Source organism: Argopecten irradians, chromosome 15, assembly GCF_041381155.1.
Source record: "Argopecten irradians isolate NY chromosome 15, Ai_NY, whole genome shotgun sequence".
Lineage (NCBI taxonomy): Eukaryota > Metazoa > Mollusca > Bivalvia > Pectinida > Pectinidae > Argopecten > Argopecten irradians.
The window spans coordinates 3716405-3730159 of record NC_091148.1 but is presented as its reverse complement, the minus strand read 5'-3'; the positions used below and the strand labels follow the sequence as shown (position 1 = coordinate 3730159).

Sequence of the window (13755 nt, the reverse complement as noted above, 5' to 3'; positions counted from 1 at the left end):
TTGAAAAGGAAATTTGACTTCAATTTTTACCAAAATATTACATAAGATTTTGTAAAGTTTGTTTGTTTGATTAATTAACGTCCTATTAACAGCTATGGTCATGTAAGGACGGCCTCCCATGTATGCAGTGCTTGCGTGTATGTTGTGCGAGGTGCATGTTTTGGGAGACTGCGGTATATTCATGTTGTGTCTTCTTGTATAGTGGAACTGTTGCCCTTTTTATAGTGCTATATCACTGATGCATGCCACCGAAGACACCAAGCAACAACACCCCACCCGGTCACATTATACAACTTAAACTGACAACGGGCGAACCAGTCGTCCCACTCCCGTTATGCTGAGCGCTAAGCAGGAGAAGAAACTACCACTTTTATAGACTTTGGTGTGTCTCGGTCAGGGGACAGAACCCAGTGCCTTCCTCACAGGGGCGAGCGCTCAACTAAAGGCCAAAAGTGAGGTGGTGTCAAGGGAGACGTAAGGAAGAATAAAGTAATTTAGGAAGAAAGAAAAGATAAGATCCTTAATCTAGTCGCCTCTTATGATCATGCAATAGGGGCAGCAGGTACAATTCTAACGCCCTACCTGCAGGGCTATTCTGTAAAGTATATGATAATTAGAACATTTGTTATCTACGTTATTGACTTGAATATAGAACAGCCTGATCAACTGTGCCGATTGTCGATGTGGTAAGAGGTGATAGGACCAACACGGAAATTTGACTATCGGTAGAAAGAAGATTTTGGAAGTTTAAGTAAAGGACCTTAAGACCTTTCAATCTAGTATTTGATTCTACCATTTCCAGAATTTCAGAAAAAGATTTTGGAAGTTTTTAGCCTATTTGACCCGTTTGACCCTGCCCAGTCAGGAAATTTGCCCTACAGTCATGGAAAATTTGTTAATACAGCCAATATTTCCTAACCTGAAATTGACCTGAAATTGACCAGAATTTCTGGTTAAAAATTTGACCTGAAATTGACCTGAAAGGAGCAGAACAGTCAATTTCAGGTTAAAAAACTAACCTGAATTTCACCTGAAATTGACCTGAATTTCACATTAAAAAATTTGCTGAGGTCAAATTCTGGTCAATTTCTGGTCAAATTCATGTGAAATTCTGGTCAATTTCAGGTTAGTTTTTTAACCTGAAATTGACCTCAAATTATATTCTGGTCAATTTCATGTGAAATTCTGGTCAATTTCAGGTTAGACTTTTAACCTGAAATTGACCTCAATTTTCTGAGGTCATTTTCAGGTGAAATTCTGGTTAAATTCATATGAAATTCTGGTCAATTTCAGGTTAGATTTTTAACCTGAAATTGACTTTTCTGCTCCTTTCAGGTCAATTTGACCAGAAAAAATCTTGACCAGAAATTGACCTGAATTTCAGGTCAATTTCAGGTCAAGTTTTCTTCTGGTCATTTTCAGGTCAATTTTACTGGCAATGTCCTGGTAAATGGTTCACTTGCGTCACTGTAGTTCTAGAATTGTACCCATTTCTGAGCATATCAGGTGTTGCAATCACACTGCTGAGGAATGAAAATATTTTGGAAAAGGAAACAGTCTTTTACAGTTGAAGAATATTAATCAAAATGTGACCATTGAATTGTTTTTATTTTTCATAACATTTTCAACTTTACTGACCATAAGGAATGAGTGTGACCACCCAAAAGTAGCAGAGGCGGCTTAACTACTTCTAAACCATGAACTTCGTGGATATAAAAGACCGCATCCAGTTCATAGCAAGGAGCTTATGGCCTTAAACATTCCAAATGATCAGATCACGAGGCTACTAGGTTGCAGCATCCGCACATGTTTATAACCTCCTTCAACACGTACAGTCGGGTAATGCTACCATCAGGAGACAACCTAGCGAAGTCTTATAAGAAATTACAGAATATAAATCAATTGTCTGACAAAAAGGTCACATTTTAACAAGTATTCTTCACCATAGCATATTGTTTAAGTTTTATATACATATTGTACATGTAGATATACGTACATGTTGTAAATACATTTATCTATTAAAAGAAGAAATTAATGATAATCACAGATTGTTTGATTCACATTCAAAGAGGTTCACCTTCTTCAACTATTTTTTTCTAGGAACTTCGACTTTAGTGGGTCGATTTTTTTCGTAGAGGATCTGTTACACAGCCTAGAACCCTCCTCCCCTCCCTCCCCCTCCCCATCCCTAGGAAAACAATGACAAAGTCTGTTTTCTGCTTTATGTTATTTATCTTCCAAAAGTCCTTTACTTGATCTTCTTGCCACTGCAATCCCTGAAATGTAAAAGAGAAACATTTACATTCCAACTGCACATGATCTACAAGTTATATCTAGCTGAATGTAATATACTGGAGATGGCATACTGTGTTAACACTTTCATTAGAAGTCGAAATCATATTGTACACTGTTCTAGAAATAAAGAACACTTTGTCATCAAATGCATTGGGTTTTTCCCTCTAAAATAGTCATAGTAAGATAAAAAAAAATGTTCGAGTTTCTCTTAACATTTTTTTGGGTCATATATACAAAAAATCAGATGACTCAGCATTACCAGTGTTTAATTAAATTAAATTTAAAAAGTTTCAGGAAAAATCATATACTGTGCTCACTCTATGGATAGAATTTTTGGCATTTTGCTAATAGAAGACACTAATTGCTAAAATAAAAATAATCATTTTAGCATTTTTTACTAAGCCATTTTTTTGGCCGAAGAACGAGAATAAATTTGTAGTTTCATTTTTTTTTCATTCTAAATACCTGCGCTATCAAATCCATATGATTCAAGATGGAATTTAAGTTCCTAAACATTTGTCATTCCAAGTGTTACACTGAAAAAATAATGGCCTGGTTATGGCCTTGAGGAATAAAGGGAGGGATATGTGGAAGATTATGAAAATATCATGTTCTTTTACTATTTTCTTAGTTTACTTTTAGCAATTTAAAGCATTGCAAATTTTGCCCTATGCGCTATTGTATATATCGTAATGTTGAAAAGACAAATAAGTGACTTTGTTGGGCACTAGGTGTGTTCTCCTAAAAATATTTCTTTTTTTTCTAAAGATAAAAGAAAGGTTTTAGCAACTTTTTTTTATCTAGAGTTACCAGAGATATATACATGTAGCATCTGACATAATTTTTTCATAAAATAAGTTATTGCAAAAGCTTAAGGATGTCATATGGAATTGTTATTATGAAATAAAGTCAGTCCCGTGTGTGCGTGTTATATTTGATATTTTATTAGAAAACCATTTAATGTATCGTTGTAACTGCAATAAGGTAATATTAGTCAGTCATGTCATGATGTGCTTCATGTCCAAATATATATACATGTATAAGCAACCTGCATAGCTAGAGATACCAACAGGCATGCATTTACACTACAATCATAATTATTAAATATCCCCAAATATCACGATTTCATCACAAATCTCAATACAGCAGTCAGTCAATTTATTATATACAGCATAAGCCTACATGTACAAATGTAGTTGCCTGTTACAATATTTTACTCAACATGTAATTAACATAATAATAAGAAAACCAACAAATCAGAATAAATTAACAATAAATCTGTGTAATTATGACACTAGAATGTTTTATGAAAGGCGTGATGTTTTACATACAATGATAATTATTCTATAGGCCTATAGACAATGCACTTTGTAACTTGGTTGGTTTTTTTAAGAACTTGTAAAATTAATCGCATCTTGACTTTAATTTTAATAGGCCTAGCATAAAGTACAAATATAGTTCTACATTGTACATTACTTGTCATTAGCTGCAACAAATTAGCTACAGTTTTAGCTAAAAGATATCACCTTCTGACTAATCTTTTTTTTTATTCTTTTTCTTGTACAGGTACCCCTTTACTTAAAACCACTTTTAAATATGGTACTGAAAATCAATAGGAGTAGTTTATATAGGGAGTAAATTTCAGAGATAATTTTATTTAATCAGATCAGAACTTTAAGTAGGTATTAATTTTTGCAAAAAGTTCATATATAGCGTAATAACATAAAGTATTTGTTCTCGGCCACGTGTGTGAACTCGGTGACCGTTATTGTGCAGCGAGGCGAGGCTGACGCACGCTTACACAGTGGAGTTTTCCGAAGTTGTCAAAACACCAGTGTTCAAGTAGCTAAATTTGTTTGAGATTGTCGTCTGACTTGACGATATTACATCCTTCGGAGCCATGTGATTATATAATCTACGCTTATATTCATCGCCATCTAGGCTATAGATGGAACAACTTCACTTGTGTTCGATGGATACAATGTATTTGTGGTGACGCGTAACTGTCAACACGTGGATTACTAGCGGTGCATGTTTTATAATACAAATGATTAAATTCTCAAAGAACAAAGACAAGAGGATATGTTTATAACTGACCTCTATCAGGAGGTCTCACGCCCGTCCACCCAAAAGACTAGATCGTATGACGAACACAGACAGAGGTAATGTTTACATTTGACACCCATCATTTTTAACAAAAATGAAAAGCACGTCGCCCCGGTCGGGATATTTTTCCGTTTCTTTATACAATTGTTAATTTAAAAATTGTTTGAATCATATATAAATATAAAACATGTATTTATTGTTTACATTTTTCCAAAATTCTATGAAAAACAACAATATACACGTAATGTTGCATCAAAATGTAAACAAAGCCATGTGTTTGTTTAAAAAAAGTAGTCCTTTTACGTTGCATAGAACATTTTCTTACGCAAGTTCAAAGTTCAATGTTACCATACAGTTATGGTAAACAAAATCGGCTAGTATTAGCGTATAGTGACCAAGCATAGCAAGTGTAAATATATATGTATATATTGTATATTTACATACCGTACATGTACAATTGACAAAACGTCAAGCTCCTGTGATTTACATTTACTGGCTAGGCTACTTCATAGTCATATTTTTTATGTATTTTGACAAAATTTCAATTTACTGTCATAATTGTATTAAATTTTTTAATTGGCAATTATTGCAGTTATGGGCTTAAACGAATCTTATTCCTATGGAAATCTAATAAAATAACCGCAAGGAAAAAATATCCCAAGGGCCGGGTCAGGACCCCAATGAAACTTTTCACAAATATTGTCTGATCAACAAAACAACAACATCGTTTGTTTTATGAGAGAGAAAAAAACTCGTCTAAATTTCATATTCATATCGACGGATTACCTGAAACAACTTCTTTCGCCTCTACTCATTTTCTACGGAAGATTGTCAACATCGATATCCCGGCCTCTGAGTCAAAACGCGCACGTGCTGTTGTTTACGTCTGCTCGATATAGATGGCGCTCTAGTTCAAATCTAGATCATTGATATGTTTATCATTTACGGATCGGCGGAGTCAAGCATCTCGTCGACCCAGATTGGATGGAGTCTGTGACAACAGATCAAGACGGTGGCCTATGATATTGTCACAATATTTTGATTATATCGCCAATATTAGTGAATGTGGTGTAATACATTACGATATATGATGTTTGCCGGTACACTACGACTAGGATGCCTAACTGTCAGCGATATTACAAGCAGCTTAACTATGTTATCGGAACAAAATACGACAATCACAAAGTAAGTTTGAGAAGCCAACATCTGATGAAAAATAAATCCTATGCCGCCCGGAAGCGGAGAGGTTCTGATTAAGACAGTAGTTTTAGTGTGTCTTTTTATGACTCCATATATTTACAAAGTACCTAAAATTAAAGCCAAAATAAATCCGTAAGAAAGCCCAGTCCATCTGACCCAATAAATAAAGGTGTATACATTATGTCCGATAGGCCTACCGTTTGTACTCTATGTAGAGTCTAGTAGTTTGTGTATCATCAGGTACTGTATGGAGTGTATGCATATCCATATTCAGTGAATTAGATTGTCACAACCCATACTGTAATGAATCCTTCAAATTACATTTATAATCATGATTGGCATGAAGAAGTATACATGTACATTAATTGTACCCTACATGTAGACTACATAGTACATGTAGAAATCTACATATAATAATTGTACATGTAGAACTAATTATATATTCATAAGACTCAAGACTGTCATCATTCTCTATTGTCCATAACCTTGCTTAAATAGGCTTATATAAAGAATAAAGGTTAAATAAGAAATCAAATAAAACAGGAAATTAGAAATCAAATAAAACATGAACACTAGTTGTTAGTGTTATCACAACTTCAGTGTGGTAATTGTATGAATTCCACACCATAATGGGTAATGTTTATATATGTAAATGGTGAAGTTTACATTGGTATACATTCTGCAGCTTCACAAATTAATAAATATAGTGCATAATTATGTACATATACCTACCAGGAAAGGATCTCTTCATGTTTTCGACACAGCTTTTTTAATGAAAAAAAAAATCACTAGACTAAGAAATTAGAAATACCAGAGTAGTGATGCTTTAATTTAGATACAATAATAATGTTATAATTAATATAATCCTCATTCCTGATTCAATGATTGCATTTATGTTTTGTAAACATTCTTTAATCTGTTCTTAAATTTATCTATGGTACATATTGTGTCAACTGAATATTAATTCAGATCCAACATTGATGATTTCTTTGTGAATCTTATCAATATGCAATTTTGAAATACATAGATTATTTATAGTAAATAACTGGCAACCAATGGCTAAATATAATTATATGATTATTTAATAATATATTTCTAATATTTTGCTATCATGAAAATATAGAATATTGAAATTAATTGTGGATACTTATAATTACATTTCGTATGTCTAGTCTTTGATGAGGACATTTATAGAACCTTAACTGATTCGATAGTTCTGTAAAAGTTTATTTTAAGAGAACAGTTATCAGCATGGTGTAATAGGGAAAAGTAAATCTTTTAAAGAACCTTACTTGCAATATTGATTCAATAACCCCAAGTAAATACGGGTAGTTAACCTATAGGTACATATAGTTACATATACACAAAATGTATACATGTACATACATGTATATGTCAGAGATACAAACATGCTAAATTGCCATCATTAGTTTATTTTTCATTTATTTTCCAGATTTGACAGATTGATGTCTTTGAAATTAAATACCGGAGATATAAAATTGATTTTAATCAAGAAAATATTCCAGGACTGGGCAAGAAGAACTTACCCAAACTTTTTTATTTGGTAAGCAAACAAAATGTGGAAAAAAAGTTTGTATGATATTGTACATATGAATGTCACTGTATTGATAAGTGTATTGGGAGCAAAGTTTTTATTCATTGTAAGTTTTATTCCATAATTAACTTTAAAATCAGATTGCTATAACTCATGTGGTATATTATACAATATACATGTATACTTCATAATATCTTCCCTTTGAATGAAGTGAGATATATTGTATAAGAACTGGCTCTTCATCCTCTTCTTATCTAATAATATCCTGCAAAGCCCTGCATTTCTGAAGTGTTTAAATATATGACTTATATTGGTGATGAAATTTGAAAGATACATATGTTGTTCAATTCTGTAACCCAAAGCTGATATTTAATACACTACATTCAGGTCATTGACCCTATGTTCTAAGAGAAAGGTAAAAAGTAAAAGCCAAGTTCACAGTGATTTGATTGTCCAGGCTGGACCCTAACTTCTGAACTATTTGTAGTAATAACTACTAATAAGGGGAGACAATCTTGAGTTACGCTGCATATGATTTGTTCTACAGATGTATTGTTTAATTTAGTCACAATTTTTTTTTTTTTTTTTTTTTATACACATGGGTCTGTGAAAGACTTGCCTTGTATAAAAAGTATGTAACCATTTTCACAAACATGTACATGATCTAATAGTGACATTCCAACATTATAATTTATATGTCTAGGCATTGATCATAACAAAAAGGCACTAATATTGTAGCCTCTTTGTTATAAAACTTTATTAATGACAACTGTTGAATATTTCAGACTGACCACATTAAAATGCATGGCCACAAACAGCACTTTTCTCCAGACGTGACAGTGTTTGAGAATTGAAGATCAGCAAACTAGCCATGCCTCTTCGGCTACGAAGATCAGGTATTTTTTCACATCTGAAATGATTTCATACTTAAATACGAGTTGTCTTTCTGAAATTTATGAAACTTACTTAGTCAATATATTTCTTTTATGACATTAAGTTCCTGCTTGTAAATTTTAAATAATGTGGTTAACATTTACCTTGTTTGAAACACATACATTTCTAATGTAAGAAATAAGGACTTTTTAGTTGGAGTTGGAGAATGGTTTTATACTAACCATGTAGAATTTTAAATACATGTTGTAATATCTTCGAATAGATCAAATGTCCATAATTAATTAACTTGGTAAAAGACATACAAATGGTTTTCGGGATGAATAACATGACTTGGTAATTTGACGAACAAATAAACAAAATGTTTTTTCTTTTTTTACTTGCGGTTAATTAAGACCAATATTCATATTTTATGCATGCCGGCAAACCACAGAAACATCTAGTAATACATACGTGTACATGCTATCATGATATTTACTTAGTCAACATCATATTCATTGTGGCATTTGTTTTTTATTTCTATTTTTTTAGGTTTTCTTTCTCCCTAAATGGATGGACTGATGCCTTCTGTTGGTATGAGATTGCAGATATCTGGGGCCAGTCAGTGCCTGTAACCCCTGAATTGGAGGGAGAAGTCCATACTCTGTTTGTCTGAATTATTGGTTAGGTCAACAAGCGCCGGCTACTCTCAAGTAACAGGCTTGACCAAGGCAATAAGGGATTTGATTGGCTACAAGGCAACACCTCTGGTCATATACAAAGCTCCATATACATTGTATATCACACTGACAAAACCCACATCATCCTTTGTACAAAGCATGTACATATATGTAAAAAGTTAACTTCATCAGTGTATATACCAATTATTACCGAATTGTGTAATTATAAGTACAATTGCTATGTGTCAGAGCAGGAACTTTTGTACATTCCGGTATATATATCATGCATAATTTGCATATTTCTCTGTCCAAAGTGATGATCAAACAAGATATTGGTAAAGAGTTATCGCTCTTTGCTACAAATGATAAGCAAAACATGTGCTAAGTTTTATGTAGCGGTTTTTTTTCTTAACTGCAAAATAAATACTGTTTTAAAAACACTTACAATGTCTTCTCTTCATTTTTCAGACGTTTTTATACTGGAGGAATCATTTTAATAGACAATTTTACAAATTATTTTTAATAGAAAGTAGATCTATGAAAGCCGTAACAGTATCCAGTAAATGATCCAAAGAAAATTTGACCTGAAAGTCACCCAAGGAAATCTTAACCAGAATTTCAGGTCAAGATTTCTTGACCTAAAATTGACCAGAAATTCAGGTCAAGAAATATTGACCTGAAATTCAGGTGAAGATTTCTTAACCTGAATTTTAGGTCAAGATTTCTTGACCAGAAATTGACCTGATATTGACCAGAATTTCAGGTCAAGAAATATTGACCTGAAATTCAGGTTAAGATTTCTTGACCTGAATTTCATGTCAAGATTTCTTCACCTGAATTTCAGGTGAAGATTTCTTGACCTGAAATTCACCTGAAATTCACCAGAATTTCTCATGAAATTTGACCTGAATTTCAGGTCAAGAAATCTTCACCTGAAATTGACCAGAATTTCTCTTGAAATTTGACCTGAAATTCAGGTCAAGAAATCTTAACCTGAAATTGACCAGAAATTGACCAGAATTTCAGGTCAAGATTTCTTGACCTGAATTTCACCTGAAATTAACCAGAATTTTAACCATACACTGAAATAATGTAATAACCTCAAAACAATTAGTATTTCTATAATCATGTGTCAGATGCCATTAATAAATTCAACTGACTAAAAATTAAATTTAGCCAAAATGAACCTGAAATTTGCTTACAAAATGGTAATATATAATTTGATTATGATAAATGGATACAACCAACATTCAAATTACTTAAGATATGATTTGACTTCATCTACAGAAAGACAATAAATAGGGGGGAATTTTTCAAGGACCAATTGACCAATTTTAGTTTCCTGAAATCGAAACAGACATCGCTCAAATTTGTTTAATAATCCATGTATTGAAAAAATTCTAACATGATTAGGAACATGGCTTTCTAATAAATTTCTTCACATTTCCAAAATTTCTAAATGTGGTCAACAAAAATTTTTTCTTGAAAATAACAATTTCAGTGTGATAATCAATATGACCTGAATTTCAGAAATTTAGAAAGAATTTCAAAGAAAACATGTCAATGATTAACATCTGTTAATATCTGAATTAGGAAATGCTGACAAATTCTGTGATCAATTTCGTCAACAAAGGTTGAGTCATTGAAATTTCTTGACCTGAATTTCAGGTCAAATTTCCTACAGAAATTTACATTTAATATTCAATAGATTTCAGGTGAATTATTCACTGACATGAAATTCAATGAGGTCAATTTTTGAAATTGACAAGGTGAAAGCAGGTGAATATCACTCATGAAATGAACAAGAAAATTTCACACTTCAATGAAACTGATTCATGAAGAATTTTGACATCAAATTCAATGAAATCTTAAAACTGAAATTCATACTGTCAAGTTTAAACAATGACCTTTTATATTACTTTTCTGGTCAAAAAAATCACTGAATTTCAGGTCAATATTTCTTGACCTGTTATAAAGGAAAAACACTTTCAGTTATAAAGGAAAAACAAAAAATGAAGAGAAGACATTTCATAAGTCATTTTGTAATCATTATTTATTTTGCATGTTTAAGTCAAAAAAAAGTTATACATAAATGGAAAAAACAACGGAATCCGAATGGACGATATCACATAACTACAATCTGGATCTGATCCACAGGACTTAAAGCAGTCACCAGAATAAAGTGCATGGTATTGACAACTGTGCTATATATGAAAAAGCACTTCCACAGAGATGAAAGTGCGATTTGACCTGTACGACGACATCAACCAAGTTCTACGACAGCACGTTGACAATGTAAAGAAATAGAGGCTGATATCGCGATAGACTGTGTATGTAAGTAGAAATTCCTGATATACTTTCATTCTGAAAACCGAAGCTGTCTTAATTTTTTTATGTATATATGATGATATGTATAAAATATATATAAATTAATACACTTAAAAATGTAAACATACATATTAATACTACTCAATAGAGTACCATATGTCCCACACTACAAATACCTTTTGCACAGTTGATTGAATCAGTCACGGTACCATCTATTTTATGACATACGGTGTAGTTATATTATATAATATATAACAGATAAGGTAAAGGGAGAAAACTCCAGCATGACTAAATTTCGCCATCGGACTAAACTTTACACTCGGGTATGAGTTATATGTTTTTGGAATGCTCTTGAAGTTGAACAAATATTGTTTGACTTTATTTAATACCATAAGCTAAAGGGAATCCCTCCTTTTTTTCTTGTATTTCACTTTTATTACACATGCGATTCCAAGGTAGTAATACAGGGCCTAGTAGCACTCGGTTTCATTCGAGAACGTCCGGAATAGCAATCGCGACACCTCGGAATAACTTCCGGCAATCTTCGGAAACATTTCCGAGGATTGCCGGGGGTACGAGATCCGGTTGAAGGAAAAGAGTTCTACATCCGCATGAAACGATGGTGATGACGAATAACTCGGATCATGGTAAACTTACATTCGATATGCTGGCTTGGTAAGTTTTCAAATCTTTGTATATTGTTATACTGAAATCGAGCCAGGACAGTTGAGCCGATAACCGGGTCGACGGAGAAATCTATTATTTACACCTTGTTTAGGCTGTACGTCACAGTAGTTGTAAGTTAGGTGAATACAATGCATGTATCTAGCATAACATTCACTAAATCGACTCGCAAAAGGTATTCACTGTGTGGTCAGTGTATTTATTTCTACACATATAACACATAACTCATGGGCTAGATTAGTCCAAAAATATGTATTTTTGTATAATAAGTTAATAGGCCTAATATGTATTTTATATAAATATGTATTTTTGCACCCATGACTGTCAGTGTCAGATATTGATTATTTTTCTTTAAGATTACTTATACATGTATACTTACTTATAGAAAAGAATTAGAACACAAATCTGACAGGTACATTTCTTGAGGCCTAATATTTTAATATTCTTTAAAAAAAATTTGATAATATTAAAGACCAACCTTGAAATGCTGATATAGATTCACCAATTTTTGTATCAACTGGTAGTGGTATACCCACAATGATCACTATTTTTTTTCATTGCTTGTCTTATGAAATCATTCATTGTTTACTTTGTCTTGTTTTTTTCTATATGTATATGTTATTTCAACATGTTTGTGTGTTAACACCTTTTTTCAACAGGAAACTTATTATCATAATTAACAATCTTTTATTATATCACATACTAGTTTGCCCAATAATATGTACGTCCAGCCCTTATATATATAATAATGGCTAATTTCGAGATCATGTCGTTAAACGTTAGGGGGTTATACTCATGCAAATCTAAACGAATTGATGTTTTTAATTGGATTAAGGAGAAACATAAATCAATTATTTTTTTACAAGAAACTCACAGCTGCAAAGAAATTGAAACATTATGGGAGGATGAGTGGGGTAGGAAATGCATTTTTAGTCATGGCAATACTTCGAGTGCAGGCGTTGCAGTTTTTTTTTGGGGAAAATATAGATATAGATATCCATGACAAAGATATTGACCCCAATGGTAGATACATCATTTTAGATATCTCAATAAATGGAACTAGACTTACTCTAACAAATTTGTATGGACCAAATAATGATATGCCATGTTTTTACAATATGATATTCCGACTAACAAGGCAATATTCAAATACTAAAATGATTATGGGAGGAGATTGGAATGTGGTAAATGATATGGATATGGATACATACAACATCATACAGGATAGTCATAAACATAGTAGGGACTCTATAAGAGAAAATATGGAAGATTTAAATATGTGTGATGTTTGGCGAATACAAAATCCAGACAAAAGAATCTTTACTTGGCGCAGAAAAAACCCAGTAAAACAAAGTCGCCTAGACTATTTTTTAATCTCACATGATATCTTTGATATTGTTACAGACTCTGATATTTCACCAGGCTATAGAACGGATCATAGTTGTATATTTTTGACTTGCAGAAAAGAAAATAACACAAGGGGAAGGGGATACTGGAAATTTAACTGTAATCTTCTAAGAGACAAAGAATGGGTTGATCTTGCAAACCAATGCATTAAAGATACAATAAATGAATTTAAAATAGGTGATTGTGAAATATTAGATCAAATAGAATTAAGTGTGAATGATCAGATGATGTTTGAAATAATTAAAATGAAAATTAGAAGTCTTACAATAGATTATTCCTTTAAATCAGCAAGGGAAAAGAAAAAGAAGGAAAAAATTATTGCAGATAGAATTCAGAAATTGGAAAAATTCCATAAATCACCATCCTTCTCCCCAAACTATATGAAGATTTAGAAAGAGAAAATAATGCATTATCAGAATTGAGAAAAGATAAAATTGAAGGTATAATTATGAGATCGAAAGTTGCATGGCATGAGAAAAGGAGAAAAGGGATCTGATTTTTTTTGCAATCTTGAAAAACAAAATTATACAAATAAAACCATAAAGGAATTGATAAAACCAAGTGGAGAAACTATTAACAGATGACACAGAAATATTAGAAGAGGAGAAATATTTTTTTTGAACAACTTTA

General features: G+C 32.3%; 1 long non-coding RNA gene across 1 annotated transcript; it reads left to right on the top strand.

Annotated features, from left to right (window-relative positions):
- The first annotated feature begins 5354 nt into the window (after positions 1–5354).
- LOC138309224 (uncharacterized) lies at positions 5355–9336 on the top strand. The gene is made up of 4 exons (XR_011206223.1): positions 5355–5586; positions 7055–7165; positions 7942–8052; positions 8579–9336. It is a non-coding gene; the product is annotated as an uncharacterized lncRNA (long non-coding RNA).
- The last annotated feature ends 4419 nt before the right edge of the window (positions 9337–13755 follow it).